Source organism: Passer domesticus, chromosome 7, assembly GCF_036417665.1.
Source record: "Passer domesticus isolate bPasDom1 chromosome 7, bPasDom1.hap1, whole genome shotgun sequence".
In the NCBI taxonomy this organism is placed as follows: domain Eukaryota; kingdom Metazoa; phylum Chordata; class Aves; order Passeriformes; family Passeridae; genus Passer; species Passer domesticus.
In genome coordinates this window covers 3,507,444-3,528,789 of record NC_087480.1, presented here as the reverse complement: position 1 = coordinate 3,528,789, position 21,346 = coordinate 3,507,444, and the positions used below count along the sequence as shown (strand labels likewise).

The 21,346-nt window shown below is 39.1% G+C and overlaps 1 long non-coding RNA gene across 1 annotated transcript; it reads left to right on the top strand.

Annotated features, from left to right (window-relative positions):
- The first annotated feature begins 4,907 nt into the window (after nt 1-4,907).
- LOC135304246 (uncharacterized) lies at nt 4,908-21,346 on the top strand. The gene is made up of 3 exons (XR_010365683.1): nt 4,908-5,194; nt 6,012-6,066; nt 20,423-21,346. It is a non-coding gene; the product is annotated as an uncharacterized LOC135304246 (long non-coding RNA).

Below are 21,346 nucleotides of genomic sequence, written 5' to 3'. Positions count from 1 at the left end.
CCTGCAGCCACCTCACACTGGGGTTTCCAGGGGCACAGCAGCAGACTTAGCACAGAGAAGGAGGTAGGAATGAGATTATTTAAAGGCATTTATTTGGCAGCTGAAGGGGAAAAGTTCCCTCCTCTTCCCACAGTACAAAGGTGCTTTAAGGCACAAACCATTTCCATGAAGTATTTTCATCTCTGTGGTGGTACTTTGTCAGCCAATAGCAGCATCGTGGGAATGGCTCATTTCCTGTTGTAATGCCTTGGTGTGTCCTCCTCTGAGCCATGTTTCCTCTGGTCCTCCCAATAATTCAAACAATCTACCAAGAGCAGCATTTCTTGATGTTAATTACTGGCTCACTGCCAAAAGGCAAAATTAAATTCTATGCAATTTTTTATGGAATAAATCCATTATTTGATGCAATTCACATCTAACCCAGAAAATAATTTTCAAACTTCTTCAGAGCTCATTTGGCAAAGTTTACTTTAGAAATCATATTCTCCTCTCTAGTACACATATTGTAAACACTTAATTTTGCACACCTGAGCAGTCTCACCTTTACCAAGTATACTCCTCAGCCCTTATTTACGTTGCCAGGTAAATGACTCTAAACATGAAATTATCATCTAAATTATCATTCAAAAATGTGATAACTTTTATTTTTTTAACACATCCATTCTCTTAAAGTTGCTCCTTTAATAATTAAAAGTGTTTAAACACCCCCTTATTATTTTGCAATCCTTTACACAGCATTTAAAGATATCAAAAATGTTTCCTTAGGCTCAGCGTGCTGGTCAGAAGACTGGACCTGTGTTGGGACAGGAACTAGAGAGGCACCATCCTCTGAGATGAGCTCTGAAATGTGCCCTGGCCAGAGATGCTGGGGAAGGCACAGGGCTGAGTCACCTCCTGTGCTGCCTGGATTGATCTAAGGAGTTGTTGCATTAACTTGATTAAAACACACAAGTTGCAGAGGGAATGGAAACGCCTGAGTCCTCATTTTCAGTGAGTTCACTGGGAGTTGCCTCCCTGGCCCTGGAGTGCATTAATACCTCAGATATTTTGATAGCTGAGATGGTGCCACACGAAGCCAGCACGTAGCACAGTCCCCAGCTATATTTAATTAGGATAGCAAGTGTATATAGATGTATTTTTTCATTCTGTTAATACATTATGATTGAATACTTGTCAACCCAGAGCACATTTCCAAAAGTGGCTGAAGGTTATTGTTGTAACAGAGCAGCAAGTTATATGATAGTCTTCCACAGGGCTTGTTAACATTATCAGAATTGCTGGTGAACAGGAAAAGTTATCCCTTGGGTACAGGATAAAGGAGTGTAAAATGCTATTACCTTCCTTTTAGTAGCTCTTTCAATAAAGGACTTTTTAAATAAAGTCAAGAAAATGACATAGCTCTTTTCAGTTTTCCTGTGAAGTAATTACAGCTGTAGATCCTTGACTTTTTGTGTAATTTCAAATGAAAATTAACCAGTGTTAAATATCGATTGCTTTTCTCTATCATTAGGCTTAATGAACTAAGCATTAATACTGTCAAAATGGCATCTGGTTACTTTAAAAGATGCTATAAGGATGTGTCAGCAGTTATTCCAAGGGCTATTTTATACACAACTTATAAAAAATATAAATACTGGAATATTTTCAAACCCAGCAGTTTTCTGTAATGCCTTGGAATGAAACAACAGCTTGCTCTTTTCAAAACGAGCAGCTGAGTCTGGAGGTGGCACTGTTTCCCTTCAGGAGAAAAGTCAATCCCACGATGAGACCGAGTCCAACACACCCTCGTGCAACTGGTGAATTTATGCAAGGGACACAGCTCTTGAGGAACGTAATTAAACTAAACAGGTGCCTGATATACACTCTAAATCCTCTGATACAGCCCTCCATACAGTACAGGATATGCCATCCCATTTCTGTTTGGACTGCAAGTAATTTAAGAATTTGAAGATCAAGACTCTTCAGCAGATTTACTTAGATTAAAATTTAATGAATTAATGAATTTAATAACCTTAATTGGCAAGAATTAGTTTAAAAGACACAAGAGAGTGTAGAATTCTGCAAACAGGACTTGGTAAACCCCTCTAAAGGGTTCTGGCAGGTAGCTTCATTTAAGGTATGCCTTATAATTATAATTCCTTGTAATTTCTATTGTCATTCCAGCCTGCATCCATTCTTACCTCAGGAACAGTGACACAACCACATTTTGAAAATAGATAAGGCAAATTCTCCACCATCAGGCAGTAGACAATTTAAATCCTAGGAAATTCCATCTTCAATCCTACTATCTGGCAAGACCCTCAAAACATAAGCAACCATTTCTCTGTACAAACATAAATATTTTTTGAGTTTTCCTCTTGGATATCCTCAATTTCTTTCTCAAAGTGTTTATAGGTAGTTTGTATAAAAGAAAACAGGTTTCTGTGTGTCAAAAGAGGGGTTGACTATGGATTTGTGTTTAGCAGTTCAAATATCAGGTGGAGACTTAAAAAAGTGTGCTGTCAAAGTATCCAGAAAGGGAACCATGTTCTTGATGTCACAAGAGCATCACTCAGCAAATACAAAGTTAGATAACCAGAGCCAGCAATGGCAGAAGGAGGAATTAGAAGAAGCCTCAGGGGGAATGAAAGGAGCTGTGGCACTCTCTGGCTGCACCGACCCTCACTAAAGGCACTGAGAAATGTGGTAAAGGACGAGTCTCAGTCTGCTGCTTCTTCACTGTTTGTCTCTGGCTGCTGTTGTTTCTCTAGAGGCCCCAGGGGAAAGAATCCCCCAGTTCACAATGCTCTGGGGCCTCTCCCTCCTTGGTTCCATTCCTGGGCAGGGATTCTGCTTCAGGAGCTGCTGTGAAGGAGATCCCATCCTCCAGGTCCCACATGCCCGGGGGTGTGAGCACACAGGACAGGAGGGCAGACTGACAAAGGTGGGACATCAGGAGCCTTCACTGTCATTGTTGAAGGACACAGAGAGTGCCTGAAGGGGCAGGGAAGGAGACAGAGACAGCTCTGAGCCACTCCAGCAAGGACCTGCTGTTAGATCATTTACATCTTGTTGCAGTTCCACCATTAGATATTTTCTGCAATTAGTAAACCTGCCAAAGACCTTTCCCCAAATCTGGCATGCCAGGCTGAGAGATCCTTGTGTGGTCCCTGGGGGCTTGGGTAACCTGCTAAACCCACACCTGCAAGGTAAAGTAAAAATAAAGATTATTTTCTCTACACAGACAACAGGTGAGTATTTTGTGTAGCTAGAATTAGATGTTTGTGCAAATAATTCAGCCTAAAATTAAAAAAAAAACAAAACCAGGAAAGTAAAAGCATTTCACTGATTGCTTCCATCAAGTAGAAAAGGACTCCAACTTTCTTAACAGGTGTTTTAGTTGTGTTTCTTGATGCAGTTTATTGAGCGAATGCATTCTGAGAGCTTTAAATTGAGATTTATTTGTCCTTTTGCTAATCATGAATCAACCCTCTTTTAGATCAATTAACTAAATCACTCTGGAGGCAGCTCAATGCATTCTTTATGGATGAAAACCTTTGTTCTCTATTGCCCATAATATCTCTCCACCCCAATAAATACAATTAATAACCTACTTGCTCACTAGTGTTTGGAACTTCCAATGTTTCACAGCAATTCATTTCTTATGACTTGCTAACAAAAATAGATTTGAGTAAAACATCAATATTAATACGTGCTTACATTCTCCCTTCTGTTCTTTCAAAAGTACTTAGTTTTCACAAAGAAGTTTATAATGGTATTACTCATGTCACTATAAAACCTCAATGATTTTTAAAAAAAACTTATGAGGAAAAGTATATGAGTACCACAATGCATACCAGTGTTCTTTTTTTCCCACATAGCATACATAAACCCAAAATAAATTTAAAGTTTCCACACTGAAATTCCCAACTAGAAAACTCTATTTAATTACAGTATTTATTAGCACAGGAAAGTACCTGGTCCTAATTTCTTCTGCAGTTTCAGCAAGACAGGGCCCTTGATGTATTACATTTCCTGTAATAGTACTTATATTCTTCCTTTTGTTAAAAATCATCCTGAGATGGTAATTATTCTAGCCATGGGCCAGGGATTCAATAACAGCTGAGACAAACCATGGCCTGCCAAGAACGGGGCTGCTTTGCTCAGAGAGCTTTGGAGTCAATTTCCATTTAATGAAAGAGGCCAAAGGCGCTCTGCTCATCTCAGACCGGGATCCAGCAGCCCCACAGTCGGCTTGGAGCTGTGTCAGGAGAGGTTTAGGGTGGATTTTAGCAAAATGTTCTTCCCCAGAGGGTGGAGGCACTGCCCAGGCTGCCCAGGGAATGGGCACATCCCCAAGGCTGCCAGAGCTCCAGGAGAATTTGGAGAGCACTGCCAGGGATGCACAGGGTGGGATTGTTGGGGTGTCTGGGCAGGGACAGGAGCAGGACTGGATGATCCTCATGGTTCCCATCCAATTATCCAATTCAGCATATTCTGTGATTGTGCTTGTGTGATCCTGTGATTGTGATTGTGTGACTGTGTGATTCTGTGATTGTGCTTGTGTGACTGTGTGACCCTGTGATTGTCATTGTGTGATTCTGTGACTGTGTGATTCTGTGACTGCTTGTGTGATTCTGTGATCCCGTGATCCTGTGATTCTTTGCCCTGATTTTGAGGCTCGGTTTGTGGCCCATCAGATGTGCGGTTGCTGATGGCTGAAGGTCCAGGGCAGTTCCTCATGGACAGCCCCCCAGCAGCCCCTGACCCTCTGCACCTCCAGCAGAACTTGGGCAGCAGGTGCCAGCTCTGCCAGGAGCACAGACAAGGTTTGATGCCAGTGGAAGATGGTTTTGGGTCTGGGGGTCTGGTTTTGGCAGAGTGGGGTCTGCAGGCTCCCCTGAGGAGAGACCAGGGGGTGCCCAGTGCTGGACACAGTTCCAGATGGTTCCATCCTGCTCTGTAATGGCCCCTCCACACTCAGGGAACAGCTGCAGCAGGAAAACTCTGGGAAAATGACTTTGAGGGAGGCTGCCTGAAAGAGAGGTGTGAGGGGATGAGTGTGTGAAACAGCCCTGGGACAGCAGAGCAGGGGAGAAGAAGGATGAGAAGGTGCTCCATGCCTGGAGCAGAGAGCTTTCCCTGCAGCCCATGAAGGGAGTGGGAAGGAGCAGACACTTCCCTGCCCACGACAGGGGCTTTGTGGTGGTTACTGGTAAGTGAGCTCCTTGTGTTCTTCTGACTACAAAGCCACTTTATGGTATTTCCTTCTGTGCTGCGGAGAAGAGGGAGTGTGGGAGCAGCTGGGTGGGCATCTGTGACTGCCAAGGGCAACCCAGCAGAAAGGAGAACCCAGAGATTCACTCCTTCCATGGTGGAGGATCCACGGACTGCAGGGCACAGAAGCCTCCCTGCTGTGAGGTGAGCCAGGCTGCTGGCTGCTGTGGCACCCCCAAAAGGGGACAGTGGAGCATCTCTCCCCATTCACCTGCCTTGTCCACCTCCCCAAAATGCCTCACTCGTTGGTCACCAAGAGACACAGCCAGGTGCAGAGCCCTGTGTGTGCCAAGGACAGCCACCCAGTCTGGGTTTGTCCCGTGGCTCTCACTGCAGGAATGTGCTGACTGCAGCAGGCTGGGTGACAGCCAGCACATCCAATTTGTGTCACTCCCGCTCAAATCCTGGGCCAGCATGGCTTGGCCTGTCAGCTGCTGCAGGTAAGGGACAAGAAAATGAATGTACATCCAGGGCAGGATGGAACACAAAGCTCCCCTCACATATTGCTGACATTATTTGGCCAGGCTAAGTGTTTGCATTCATTACTCCACACCCTCATCACTGCCCAGATTCCTTCCTCATCTGAAACCAAATGCTGGCACTATGATCCTTACTAAGATTGCACTGAAAACTGAAGTGAATGTGGATGGTTGTTTTGTTGTCTTTTTTCTTTTTTAGAAATATAATTAATATTTTCATTTGAAATTACCATACTGAGGGCTCAACAATAATTTTTGGTTTATTAAATCTTTCAGGTCGGAAAAAGTTACAGTTCTAATTCTCCATTCCACTGTGAAATGAGGATAGAAGGTAATATATTTGTTTCACACAAAATTTTATGGGATTTCTAAGGTTCCTACAGCATTTGAAAACAAATTTATACATAAAAGTAGATATACAACACATTGTATTTCTTATGACAAAACAAAGCGCTAAAAATATCAGCACACATTGAGCTGTAAAACAGAAATTAGTAAGGTTCATTGCAAAACTGACGTATTTCTGGGAAGAAGAGAATACAAAACTATGATCAAACTGCATGTTAAAATCTGAATTGACACATAGGTGAGAGGTTTCTATAATAATAATAATGAATAATAGTAATAATAATAATAATCACAGTGTTGGAAAACCAGCCCAACCACAGACTCTCCATGGCTGCAATGGCACATCTGTATGAATAAGGAATTTTACTGTTTTTGAGATACTCTTTGTCATCTTCCTTTCCAAAAGATATAGGGCTCTGGAGATTATTAACTTTTCCAGTTAATTAACCTAATTCATCATGCAATTTTAATGTCAAATGTTACACTATTCTTAACTCCCATTTCAAGGACTCATCCAGGAATATATTAATTTTCTCATTTAACTTGTGTATTTTATTGCTTTGCTATTTCTAGGTATTCTTAGGATTATTTTTTTGTGTCTAAAATATGAACTCTAAGAAATCTTGAACACCAGAGATCAATTTACTGATTCCCATAGGAACAAAGACATTTGTATATATTTATGCACTGGTCAATGCCTCAAGTTGTATTTAATGTTGGTCTTTATTGTCTCTTATACAAAATTCTATGCAATATCAATGAAATAGTTTATCCAACACTTTTTTTTTTTAATCAATAATGACAAAATCAGTCTGTTTAAGGTGAATATCCTAATTTTACATACATTCTTAATCCAACATTAAAATCAACATAAATAGGATTAAATATTCCATTTGAATTTCTCTATTTACATTGCTGGCTTTGCTTGAAAGCACATCATGCCTATTCATTTAAACTGTCTGAAAAGTTGATTTGAAACTCCTTGAGACCAATTTTTTGGTGGTTTTTTTTGTCATTAAGGGTATAATCTCAACCTGCCTGCACTGTGCACAGCTTAGCTGAATAATAATGAAAGAACTACTGGAAAACAAAACGTGCATGTGCTGCTTCATGGCTCTGCACAAACACTACAGAGAGAAATATCAAAGGGAACACGAGCTGCTTTCAAACTGATCATGCCAGTGGAAAGTTCACTTGTGCTCTGTAAACTTGCACCGTGGCTCTGGGGCAGCACTGCAGCACCCAGATAAAAGCAGAGATGATTATCTGCTCCTCTCAAAGAACACTCCACCTGCAGGTGTCAGGAGGCTTTGGACCATGAGCAGTGTTTTGCAGATTAGATGTCTATCTGTAGCAGATAAGATGTTTTTGTTTAAATGAAGCTTGCTTCTTTTGTTTCTCATATGGAGTTTCATTTTTACACTCTTGGTATTTACACCCTTGATACAATTTGTAATGTATTTGCATTCAGTTAATTTGTTTTTCTGAAAAATCTCCAGGAATTAGTTATTTATTCACTTCTCTTATCAAAAGCGCTCATGTTCCAAATGCTAATTTATTTTTCTTACATCTGTATTTTTCCTTCTTAAAAAATATCAGTAAACTACAAAACAGGGATCTTTGGCAGATATTTCACTGAATAGATTGGACAGTAGTCGAAAACATGAATCTTTTGTGATTAAGACCAATATCCAGGTTCCTATGGTGATGTAGTGGTATCAAATACTGCTCCAGCCCGTGTCCAGTCCTAGGAGAGCTTTACTACAGCATGATAAAAGTGTTCTCAGACTGAAGGAGGAATTTTTTTTCCTCTCTGAAGACTTACCTCCTGGTTAGGCAGGTTTGTGATACTTGCCTGCTGGAAAATTTTCCCTTTTATCTACTTCTAATTGGCTGCTTCCCGTGGAACAGGAGCAGCAGGGAGCTCCCACGGGGAGCCAAGGTGGGCAGTGCTGGCTGACTGGCTGCTGATGGATCCAGCAGAGAGCCTGCACCACCTTCCCCAGCATTTTTAATGCCGAGAGGATGTGATTCCTTTTGCAGGAAAAGAATTCTGGAGAGACAGAAGCAGAGTTTAATCATCCTTTGATCAGTGAAACTCATAATTGTTTACAGGAAGTTTTCTCCTGTCCGTGACAAACCCCTCGAGTTTGGCGCTGTCGCTGAAATTGTACTGAAAGCTGCACATAAAGCTGTTTACAGGGATTTTTTTAAATTCAAATCATTATGACCTAATGATCAAGCCATTACAGCAAAGTGCTAAAAGCAGAGACATACCAGCAGTAAATATAGCTTGCATCTATGCCAGATTTGGTTATCTCCTGCACTCTGTGTTATTGCTACAGTGAGCAATAATGTGAATCATCTGATTAGAGTCACTAACAAAATTCTCAACATCAAAACTGATGAAGTCAGTGAAAGCTCTGCCAGGATTTTACCTACTGTATTCAGCACATCATATTTGCATTTTTATGCAATGCAGGATGCAATAGCTGCTTTTTAACCATATGCTTTTAAAAATCAAGCAAGCCCATTTTTAGCAAAACGCATTTGGATTTACAGATGTTCCAGACTGAGCCTCTGCTCTACCCAGGAAATGCTCTTCCTGTTATTATTGCATAAAGCCATATAAAAGTTTGAACAACAGTTGTACACCTTGAGCTACAGTGACTGGATTCAGTGTTTATAGGTTAAAGCTCCATTAGGGAACCAAGCACAGAAAAATTAGAAGGAGCTTTTTATTTTTATTTGTACTTACGTTTTTATTTCTGTATTTTACAATTAAATTCCTTGCTCAACCACATCCACAATATTACAAAACATCAGGTATCTGTGGTTTTATTGTCAGTCACCCACTGTTTTCCTGCTTGTGGAAGTCTCTTGGCTCTGACACTGGTAAATACCACAGAATAAACTGTTTCTATATTTAAATCTATAAGCACTACATGGTTAGCAATAACTGTTACAAGTATTGATTTTATCTTTCTCAGTTCAGGATAGTAATTCCATTTTCTGATTGCAACTTTGCTCAAACATTAAATTAGAAGATGTAGAAAAGCAACCCATTGTTGGAAAGTAATTTGGTGTGGTTTGGGGCTTTTCTTTTCTTTTTTCATTTGAAAACTTGCTTAGTGCTTGTAAATCAGCAACCACACTGAAAAGCAGCACACACCTGTGATGGGAACAAAACCAAGTGATTAAGAATAACTGCTCTAGTATCAGCCCACTAAATGAACTGAAATTGGAATATGTGTGGCAAAAGGTAAAAGCAAATATTCAAAAAATCTAGTTTGAATTTATTGCACAGCCCTGGTGACAGCATTAGTGAATCCTTGGCTGCAGTTTTCAGGAATACCTGTTTGCACATCCTCTTTCCTCAGTCCTAGCCTCAATCCCAGCACTGCTTCACAGTTGGATATTAAAGATAAAGGAAAATTTCCCTGGGCCCTGGGTGACCCAAGTGTCACCACGACCTCATGCTTGAGCTGCAGTAAGGAGAGCCAACCCCACATTTATCAGTGATCCTGTTCCTGGAGGAAGCAGGAGCCCTTCAAGCCCAGCTCTGCTCTGAGATGTCACTGAATTTTGCTTTCAGCTGCTTTTACACCCTTTGTAAATAACTTACAATGCATTTCTTAGCCTTGAAATCATAAACCAGAACCATAGAATGGAGCTGGAGTGTTTTCTAGTAAAAAGTGGTAAATTCATGTATTCACAGCCATGGTATTTGGATTTAATCAGTACAAACATACCCTGAGTCAATTTTGTTGATAAAATTAAAGGAATAAATTATTCATTTGTTTAACAACAGTGGAATCAGTAAGATTTTTGGGTTTTTTTTGTATATTCATCCTCTGTATGTACAATTTGGTCACTCCAAGAGTACTGACAGAACTTCCAAACTGATTTTTATGTGGTGCAATGATCAGTTCTTCCATCAGACACCTTCCACAACTGGATAAAACAGTGTAATTACAGAAAGCTCCTTCAGGAGCAAAATTGATATCTAAATAAGTTTGTAGCAGAATTAGCAGCTCTTGGAAATGAAGGAATAGAAAACAAAATTCCCATTTTTGTCATGAACACAGTCTGTGACTTTAAGCTTCTAAAAATTATTTACCATAATTATATGTCAGAAGAAAATTGAATAAAAGATGTTCCAAAAGTGCAGCTCTTGGCACCAACAGACAGAAGGGCTGTGCAATAGATACCTAACAAGACAAACCCAAATATCTCCAGCTAATGATGAAGTATTATAGATTTAGAAATATTTATAGTAATCAGAAAGCATTTTTCTAATCCAAACATGAAGATAATATTTCCAGTTTAAGTACCATAGACCACAATTATGTGTGCCCTTAAATGACAATAAGCAATCTAAAGGCTTATTACCCTACAGCAGTAGTGTCTTTAATTTTAATAAAAATAGAACTGTGACATGCCTGACCTTATAAATAACATTGATGTAATAATTTTAAATATTATTTGAATGTCATAGTGATAATAGCAGCCTAACTGGATCCATAATTAATACAAACTATGAAATTCTGCTATTCTACCGAGTGTCTGGAAGAACACCAGTAGAAAGAGTAAGTGAAATGTCCTCTTTGACCCTATCTCTACACCAGAGTATGACAAATTAAAGACATAAAATGTTTAAATGACATATAGGGTACACACAGTCTTTCTCCAAAAATAACAGGAGAAAAATTAACTTTTCTGCATTGTGGATCCAGAACTATTCACTGTGGTGTGTTAAGGAATTGACATGTGCTCCCATTGACTTTAGGAGTACAGGATCTGTATTTCAGCCAAGTAATTTATAACTCTTTTTATTAATAATGACAACAGACAGTATATCAGCTCCACTGCAATAAGAATCGCTGGTTGCTCACAGAAACTCAGTGCTTATAAAACCTCTGACAGAAATCCACTTATTCTGCTCACTACTGCCTTGTGCCTGCTCCTTTCTCTCATTAACCATTCTCCTTTCTCTGCTTCATACATGATTTCTCCTTTCAGGGTCTTTTCTTATTTGAATACAAAAATGATATATATAGAAAACCCCTAAAATATCTATTCCATCAAAATCTCTACAGGCAAATCTCTTATGCTGAGGGGTTCAGTAAGGTGAAAAAAAAGAGTTTTTCTCAGTTTGTATTCACTGATCATTAATGAGGTCCTAGAACATCCCCATTTCTAATACCACACATTCTGCCAACAAAAAAAAGCCACAAGCTGTCTGGAAGTGTTCATGGAACTCCATGGCTTTTATATTCACTGTAAAAGCCACATTACAACAGAATGAAAACAGAAGCAAACATAACATTTATGAGAAATAAAAAGGTAAAGGGACTCTGCATTACCAAACATAAAGGAACTAAAGAGCTGCAGCCTGCTGGATGTTGGTGTTTTAAAGGCAGTGGAAGAGTAGCAGTAATGGAAGGTAAGAAATTGGGAAAACTGCATTTTCATTAGTGTTAGATACACACTTTTTGACAATGTAGCAGGCTCTGAGGCTGGATGGGAAAGGTTTCAATGAATTCAGGGCACTGCACTCAGGAACCCTAAAAAGATTTAGTGTCTCACACTGTTTGTCCCAGCCTTAAGGACAGAATCTGCTGTGCTGCCCTCACAGGGCTGGTGTGCAGCACAGGTCTGCAGCCTCTTCTTTCTTTTTCATGCCATGGGTAGAATTAGCTAATAATAAAAGCAGGGGAAGATGTATTGACTCTAACAGTGCAAAGGAGACACTCAGGTGTCTCCAAACATCCTCAACCTTCCTGATCCAGATCCTGCTCTACGTGGCATCAGGTAAGGTTGACTTGGGTTTATAAATTCCAGCTCTGAGCTGCAAAAAGCCAGTTATGTTATTTCTATACCCCGAGGCATTCTGGCTGTGTTTTATGGCCTAACACAGAATTGTTCCTCTGTACCTTCAATAATTCAGAATTCTAAAGAGCCACTGTAGGTAGGGCCCAGCAGAGGGCAAGTGAGGACACCATGGCTTTGCCTTTGATGCTAATGAGACACAAACATGTTTTTCCCCCAGTGATTTAACTAATACCTAACAGCATGTCACTGTCAAATCCTGGGGAAGACATCAGGGTTTTTTCCTTCTGTACAGAGTCAAAGTCAGCATTGCCCTTGTTTAACTTACCTCATATTTAAGCTACTGTTTCCCCTTAATGTTTACTTGTGTACTTTATATTTAAAGAACAGCTTTCTACAAAGTCACAGCAAAGCTCAACAGAAACAACAAAGCTCAATTCATTAGAGACAGCAACTTTACTCTAATAATTTTTAATATGAAAGTGTTTTCAACACTGTTGGTTTTCTTAAGCAATTTTTTTTGAGAATTACATACAAAAGTGCCAAAGGTTCTTTAAGTACTCAGGCTCAAAATTTGACTTTTCAATTAGCATGACAATGGTGTCAGTGTTAATAACCACCAACCAGAATTAAAGAGGACATCCTGAGGCTCTGGGAAAGCAAAATGTCTTGATGCATAAGGGTTTCAAGCACAGTACATACACATCTAGAAAGATTTTATAACATAAACAAAAAAGAGAGGAAAAAATGCCTGAAATGTACAGGCTTGTTAAACACTTTTGTGTTATTGATGATCTACTTTTATTTTTCTTCTTTCTAAACCATTATCAAACTTCCTGTCATTACCTGTTGTGTCTCTCTCCACTGACTGGGTGGCCCTGCACCCTTTTGCATTCCCTCACCATCCCTTGGTGTTTCGTTTCCCTTTTGAGATTTTCCAAACACAAGACATTCTGCACCCTTCTTTAAATATTTAATTATATGTTCATTAGTAACTGACTTAATTACTGTCCTCTGAATGGACTGCTTTCATGTCTCCAAAATTTTCTTAAATATTATAAACACCTTTCTTTTTTTCATCAATAAAGGCTCTGCTCTCAGCTTTGTTATTGTTTTTGTTTATCTTGAGCTTTACACTCAGTATGTAAATTGAGTTGTTCTTTGGAGTGCCAGTATGCATAAAATACAATAGACTGGGAGAAAAAGAAGTGCTTCTTGCTGTATTTGTTTAATATTTTTATCTTATCTCTCTAAGAAAACAAGATAAGTGTTTTTATCAGATCTAGCCTTGAAATAATTTTGAAATTATTCACCAATATCCACCACATTAAAAGCTGGAAAAGAAGACATCTCAAAAACAAAAGGTCCTGGAAGCTTCATAGAAATCAGTGACTACAAGGAGTAGGAATATGAATTAATTGTTGCAGTGAAAGAAGACAAGTGGATCTTAAATCCAATTATATGTTCTGGCCAGCCATGACATCCATCCTCCATGTTGAGCATTTTCCAGTGGGAACGATGGGAAGATGGAAAAAAACAGATATTTGATGGGCAGAAAGGGCAAGATTATACTTTTTTGCACAGGTCAGCTGTCCAGTTGTGTGCAGAGGGCTGTTTATACATGTGCACAGATAAATCTGGCTGTCCATCTGTTGAACAGGTAAAAAAATTGAAAAGTAAAATATTATCCGAGCAAAACAAAAGAATTTTAAGAAGGAAACACACAAAAGACTCTGTGCAAAATTTATAAAGAAACCCTAACTTAAGCCAAACAATTCCCAGGTGATAGCTTCATTGATTTTAGGAGATGAAAGACTTTTAATAAGGTGGAAAGAGAGAAAAAACCCATTTCACACAAAAGCTATAGGGAGAGAGTAATAAATAAGCATTTTTCCCACAGCCATGACTGAATTAACTTGAACTGGGTCCAGGTATCTGAACTCATTGAGTGATAAGCAAATTACTGAGAATTCCTCCAATTAATTCCCTTGTTGCTTTAGGGGCAAAGCTTGTTTTTGCTGTTCAGGAGCTATCACAAAATTAGGTATTTTTTAACTGACTCTGTATAATTACAGTACTAATGTTCCTCTTTGGGTTAAAATTCTTGTATGGATTTGCATGCAGAACTTTGCAAAACATCATCTGTACAAAGATGCTTCTCTCCGGGGGCTATGTGTCCTATTTTGACAAAAATCCTTTGTGCAAACACTGAAGCTGGATTATAAGCACCTACCAGCAATTAATAAGGATTGGAGAGAGTCAAGGCACTTACTTCTGCCTCTAAAAGTGCAGTCCCATTCCAAAATTCAAAATGGAGCTCTGAGGACCTTTGGCTGCCCTGTTCCCACTGATTATCACAGAGACCAGTGCAGGTCCCAACCCCTTTGCAACAACTCTACCTTTCAATTTTCTTATGAAAGGACTTGAAATGCAGCAGCACATCGTGAAAAAGGAGATGTTAAAAGAAATTACTATTCTGGATTTTCTCTAGAGTCAGCAATGTGCCCTGTGAAACACTCTGGAAGGACATGGTCCTGTCTGTGTCCAGAACTGTTCCCTACTAAAATACCTGCTTTTTTTTCTCCAGAATTGCCACGAAAACATTCCCTCCCCTAGATAATTCTGTATACAATTATTCAACTACTATCAGCAGGGAATATAATCCCTTGTACCTATACATGACCTGAAATTATTTATATTTATCCACTACAAAGTACCCTGAGAGCCAGGATTGAGAAATACATCCATTTTGTTACAAAAGGGGGTTTTACAAGCACCATGTCTCTTTGCTTTACTGAAACATTTCAGCCCCTTTTGGAACCCAGAAGTGCTGGAAGGAAAAGAAATTGCCAGTCTGGTGGGATCTTTGTATAAATCCAGCTGTCAAATCCATCCTGGTGACAGTGCACAGCTGAAATGCTTGGCCTGCAGGCTGATATTTTGTTTGTGCCAGTGAGGCAGGAGCACCCTCACCCCACCCCACCATTTGTTAGTTTTGGCTGTTGGTTTTGGTAGTGATTTAAGTTTCCTGAGTTTGTTCTCTGTGTGAGGTTGTTTTCCTGTCCCTCTGTGACACCAGGTGGGAAGAGATGGAGAGTCTGGCTGGAAGGAGGTGCTGAGAGGTCACACCTCAGCATGAGAGGCCTGTGTGGAAATTCTGGCTGTGGAAGAGATGGTGAAAAACTGAAAGCAAGCAAAGAAACCTAAACGAGCCTTAAGGAAGGAATGTGAGACTTGATGAGCACAAGACAAATCAAATCCAGGCTTTGGAGCTGCTTGCTGGGAGTGCCCCTGGGATCTGAACCATTTGCTTTCTGCTCCAGTCCAGCCCCTGAAATCCCACACCTTCACAGCTGAGCCTTTTTTTTATTTACCACTTCCCAGGCTGGCTACCAAGGAATTTTGACAGGGATATTTGGAGTTTTGTGGCACACAGACATGGGAGAGAAGAGACAGCCCCCTAAGACCTGGGCAGCACACCTGCTCAGCAATTCCTTTTCATTTTCAGGCTTGGCACTTGACTTCTTTCCAATGCATTCAGTATGTGCCATGTTGATTTTAGAGCATTTGAGTGTCTTGAAATTTCATGTGGAGCAAAGCCAACACACACCATACAGAATGTTTGCATTACAGCAGTAAAGCTGTTGTCACTATCAATAGGAACTTTATCTAAAAACTCTACAAGTTGAAAAGCTCTGGGGGCAGGGGGCAGTTTAAGTCTCATGATTTAGGACTTGTAAATACTCAAATATTAAATAGAATATAGCGCTTTAGAAACTGAAAGAAAAAATAAGTTTACTTATTGTTATTGCTACAACAGGAATTCAAATTAAATTATGTGGAATCCAAACCAGGAAAAAGAAATGGCATTGTATGAATAAGAAACCTTTTCATTTTTGTGCAGTATTCTTTTCTTTCCATGGTATGGACACATCAAATATGATCATGAGGTATTGAGTCCTCGAAGTACAAGACAGATTTATTTTATGATTCTGGATCTTCTGTCTTTCTGTTTGATAAATGAAGTTAGCAGTCATTAAAGAACCTAAGCAAAAGAAATCTTCAGATAAATTTAAAAAATATTAGCTAAATCTAGCTGTTAGTGTTAGATGATTTATGAAAAACAACCATATTTGTAATCTACTTATTGGACTTAAATTGTGCTTAATATTGAAATCCATTCTATCTTAAAATATTTGGACATGATATAAACTTTAATTCCATGATCAATAGCTTCAGTTTAGTCAGAAATGTCACCGTGTCTTAAGGGAGTAGGAGTTTATTTAAGCAAACATGAAGGTAAACACCGAAAGAGGAAATCTACTTTATCTCTCATAAATATTTTACTTTGTTTCATCAGCTGTGCTGAAGAGATTAATTGTTAGCACTGTTAATTCTTCTCACTCCTTACAGCACAGGAATTACACTGTGATTTGCAATGGTCAGGCAAAAGCTGCTTACGCCAGAATGTTCCATCCAACTTCATAATTGTTTAGAGATCTCTAATCAGGATGGAAAACCTTATGAAGATTATTGTGTATGTTTTATTTTTCATCTCCAAAAATCCCAGGGAGACACCAGTAACAAGAAGAAAATTCACAATATTCCCTGTGAGCTGCCTTGGCACCCGACTGTCAATTTTTGGCTTTTAGAGTGTAATCATGAACAAGTGATTGCTTGAGTGTATGGTTTAAATATCATTCTTTATCTGATATATTCCAGAGACTATAGATGGAATTAGGTCCCAGAATTTACACCAGGATGCTAAATCCCCCTCATTTTCTGGGGCAAAGAGAACTTTATTGTTTGAGATCTAGGGCTCAGTGGCAAATGAGTATTTTTAACCTGCAGTTCCCCCATAGGAAAAAAGTTGAAAAATATGTAAAACTCTATGTTTAAACTCTTATGCTTCTAGGTTTGAAAACTTTCTGTTTCATATACCCAAATTTTCCACATTTTTGTCATAAAAATAAACTACAATCAAAACTAACTGAAAAATGTATATTTAGTTATCGAAGCACAAACTAAAATGTAATGCCAGTGGTTTGACAACCTTATCACCTATGGTTACTGTCAAATGAATTCTGCTTTAACCAGGTCAAACAGAAGAAAAAGAAGTCTGAGAGATGTTTATAGCATTTTCACTGTTCATTTGAAATACATATATAATGTTAGTCTCTAAATTCACTTTTTTTAATTAATGGGGACTCACCACTGACTTCTCCAAAAGAGAAGCACTTAATGCCATTAAAATGCCACTTTCCTCCTAGCAGGACCTCAGATCTCAGTGTTGTGTGCTTTTCTCTCAATGAAAAGGCAAAAAGCCAGAGGAGGTTTCAGGAATGTTTATTTCCAAATAAACACTGCTGTTCTGAGCCCTTCCCACTTCAAGATGACACTGAACAACCTCCTTTTAAATGCTTGTGGAAAGAGAAAGGTTTGTGATGCTCTAAGGTAAGGAAGAAATATGTTTTAGGCAAAAAAACATGAAGATTTTTATCAGGATCTGTAATGAAAAGCAGATTTAAACAGCCAAGAAAGGTTGAGGCAGCCTGCACAGCCCTGTAGCACACAGAAATATCACCCTTAATTTGCCCATCTGTCCAACAGCTGTAATGTGCCACCTCTCCCCCTAACCTGCAGATAATACCTGACAGAATAAAGAGGAGCCTGATCAAATGGGCTTGCCATACTTTCTGGAGGTGTTTGGAGCTGACACTCAGCATTATTTCTCTCCTGACCTTCTCCAAGGCTGCAGAGCAGCTTCCCCACTCTGCCTGCAGCTGCATCTGGGTCCCCTCTGGAGCCTTTGCTGGGATGTCAAATTCATTCCAGGCAGTTCAGAATGGTGTTTTTTTGTTAATAGTGCTGTCAAGGAGACAATAAGCAAGAAACAGCCCCTCAAACCTAAGCAAGGGAAGATTTCAACTGGATGGAATTTTATCAAAAAATGTGGGTTTTTTTCTGAAGGCAGACTTTTCAGAAGGCAATTTCTGCTGAATTCCTGATCCTATACCGTGTATACCTAAAAATTCAACATTCAGATCCAAGCACTCAGACTTTTTCCTAGGGTAGAGACAATATTTATAACTTAAACATAATCTTTACATCTCGATCATGACTTGACAGTTTAGAAAGAGGATGAAAAAAGCAGTGGAGGCCATTTTTGTACACAACATTTTATCCACCCTCATTCTTCTGTTCTCAGAGCATCAGAGAAGTTAATGAGCTATGAAGCACTGTCACTCTTGGGTTATATTTTCAAGGCAGGCATGAATAATTTCCCCACGAACCATTGTTTCAGGAAGAGGCTGAGATTTGTATCTGCCATCATCCAGTGTTTCCTGTTAGTTGTACCATACAGCTCCCAAAATAAACTCTTGTGAGTACTTTTAGACCTTTTAGCTAAAGGCAATTTGTATTTTCCAGACACTTCAAGAACTTTATTTGAGTAGATTCATAATTCTGCTTCTATCTATAACCCAGCTACATGTGAGACAATGCATTATTGCCTCGTACTATTTTTATTCTCAGGAAGGAAGCTGAATTGAATACTGCACCATAATAAGCACAAAATTCCTTAACTGCTGTTAAACACAATTAAAAAGAATATGTAGGGCAATAGGGGAGCAAGGAAAACACACTGAAATAGTTTTTATGGGCCTTCATTGCTGAAAGTCTTGCTTTGCTACACGGAGCCATCACGAAGATGGAGATGAGCACTCCCAGCCCTAATGCAGATAATTCTGTCAAGGTCATTAGGTGTTCAATCGTGTTTAGGAAAACTGGGAGAGGATTGCACCTGGCTGGCTCTGGGATGGTTTGTGTACCAGGAAATGGGAGCTGTCGTGCAGATTGGTTACAGATTATTCTGGGGGATTAGTTCCACTGCTTGCAGATGCATTTGCTAGGGGTAAAACTAGGCAGACAACAGGTTCACAATCAGCTGCTATAAATTCTAATTTTGTACCAGGCACAGGCCTATCAATTTGTGTCTAATTATATTCTTCCATGTGAGATATAAAATACCTCAGGGTTTCTATAATAAAGGCTCATTAATGTGGACGAGAAATAATTCTGAAACTCTTTCTACCAGGGCTAATGTTAATACAGATTTTAATTGCTCTTACAGGATATTAAAACACTGATTTTTTTTTTTTATCAGTTTTAACCTAATCATTAAATGGACCCATTTTTGTAACCCTATATTTTCAAGTATTGCATTTTACACTGGTAATTGCGTCATTACCAGTCATGTTGAACCAGAGAATAAAAGATGAATGCAGAAAGGATAAAAGGTAATATTATCAAAGATATGTGAGAATCAATGCCCTTCAATTCATTGTGGTTCCCTTTTCTAGCTTTAAAATATCTTTTTCTGGCTTAGATCAGTGAATATCCTGAAATATACTTGTAAAAATAAAGCAATAACATAGTGAAAAAAAGAGAATTAGTATTACATTATTTAAAGGAATTTTAGTTTTTCTCTAAGGTAAAAGCCAAAAACAAAATCTCCCCAATGAAGACTTATACTTTTAGAAATAACATTGTTAACCTTTGATCTCAAGGATATAATTCTTCTGAATGTACTCAGGGCCCCAGAGGGTGCAAAACAAGCAGAATAACATCCCAGACCAACATTATTTGACTTCAAGATCAGGTAACCAATACCCCTGTTCCTCAGTGCCCCATGTTTTATGGATGCTGAAGAGAAAAATATAATTTTGCCCACAATAAAAAGCAAATTCTCCGTTGTCAAATTCCTCAAGTACCACTGTATTTCAACAGCCTTTTGGAAATAGCATTCAAGTATATATTTTGTAATGAAAAAGAATAATATTCATGGACTTGGTGGTGATGGAAGAGACACTTTTATGCACATCTTGTCAAACTGCAAAGCACCCCCAGCCCCAGGACTGCTGTCACTTGGATAGGTGACAGGGGCATTTGTCACAGGGTGCAGCCTGGACTGCACAGAACCTGGAAAATAAAATGTACCATGGGCAAAAGGGCCTTCGTGGCTTCACTTTTGCCAGGAGAAGGGGGAAAAGACAAAAAAACCTGAAAGGTTCACACTTGGCTTTCTAAAAGACTTGCAGATTGAAAAATAAAGCTGATTTGAAGAAGCAGTTTGTGTGATAGAACTGTCAGTTCCTTTGTAAAAGGGAGCTGGGCTAAAAATAAACTGATAAATAGATTCATAAAACCAGAGTATGTGTTCAGGAAAGTGAGAGAGGGACTTACAAATGTACTGAAGTTTTGGTACCACCAATGAGAAGCAGGAGCAGAGAAATACAATTTTTTTCTGTGATATTGTGCTTAGCAACATGAGGAATGTATTAAGGTATCTTAAAGAATTCAATTTAAAATCTTATCAAATATCTTACTCAGATTTCCTCCACCTTTGACAATTGCATGAAGACATCCTGAGATAGATATTTCTAAAAACATTTCTAGTGAAAAACTCCACTGGGAGTCTTAGGGGAATTTTCTGTATCTTCTTGCAGGCTGTAATAGAGCACAAATCCAGCAACAGAGCTGAGTAATGTCCATCCAGCACTGAATGGAGCAGGCAGAACAGACAACAAATAAAAGTTGTGAGAGGAAGAAATCAGCCAGCTATTTCACACACCACAATTAAGGATCAACAGCCCTTCTGCCCAGGGGATTTCTGCTTTCAGGTTTAACAGCTGAGCTTTGGTAGAAAACCCTTTTTGTGATGCCAGAAACTGATCCCACTTAAGAACTGCAAAACAATATTTGTCCTAGAAAGGGAAAGACAGAAAGACTGGGGAGTTTTTTCCCCTTCAGGTTTCAGAGCCCTTCTGAAAACCCAGTTGCACTCAACAAATGTCAGTGCCTTAATTACCAGGTGAATTCATTTCACCATTAGCATGCCATTTAGAGGTATGCACCATTACCTTTGCAGGCTTCAGCTTAGAAATAAAACGTGAATGAAAATTAGATGACCTAAATATCCTCCACATAAAGAGAAATGGATGGTGCTGGGAGGTGACAGCCCAAAAATAAGAACTGCAGTTCTGGTTCTGCAATGAAATGCTCTCAGCAATGTCTCGGGGCAGACTCACCCCTGCAAGAGTGTGGCAGCAACCTGAGGGACAGATTTATGTCCCCAGCCTCCAAAGGCCTTCCCTCAGCACCTGAATACATAAATACATCATATTTATAACTTTTAGCCTCAGATTTACCTTTAATAATCTTTGCAGACCAAGAGAGAGGGAGAGAGAAAGTAGGATTTATGACAACATTCACGTGAAAGCATTGCATTTTTAAAAATTATTTGGATAATTTACAGGCTTCATTTTTAGTATTAATACTACTCAGACATCCAATCTTTCCTTCTTCCTTCTGTTAAATGTTTTTACTAAAACCAGTCAAACAAAAATAGTAAAGAATATGTTCTTTTGGGT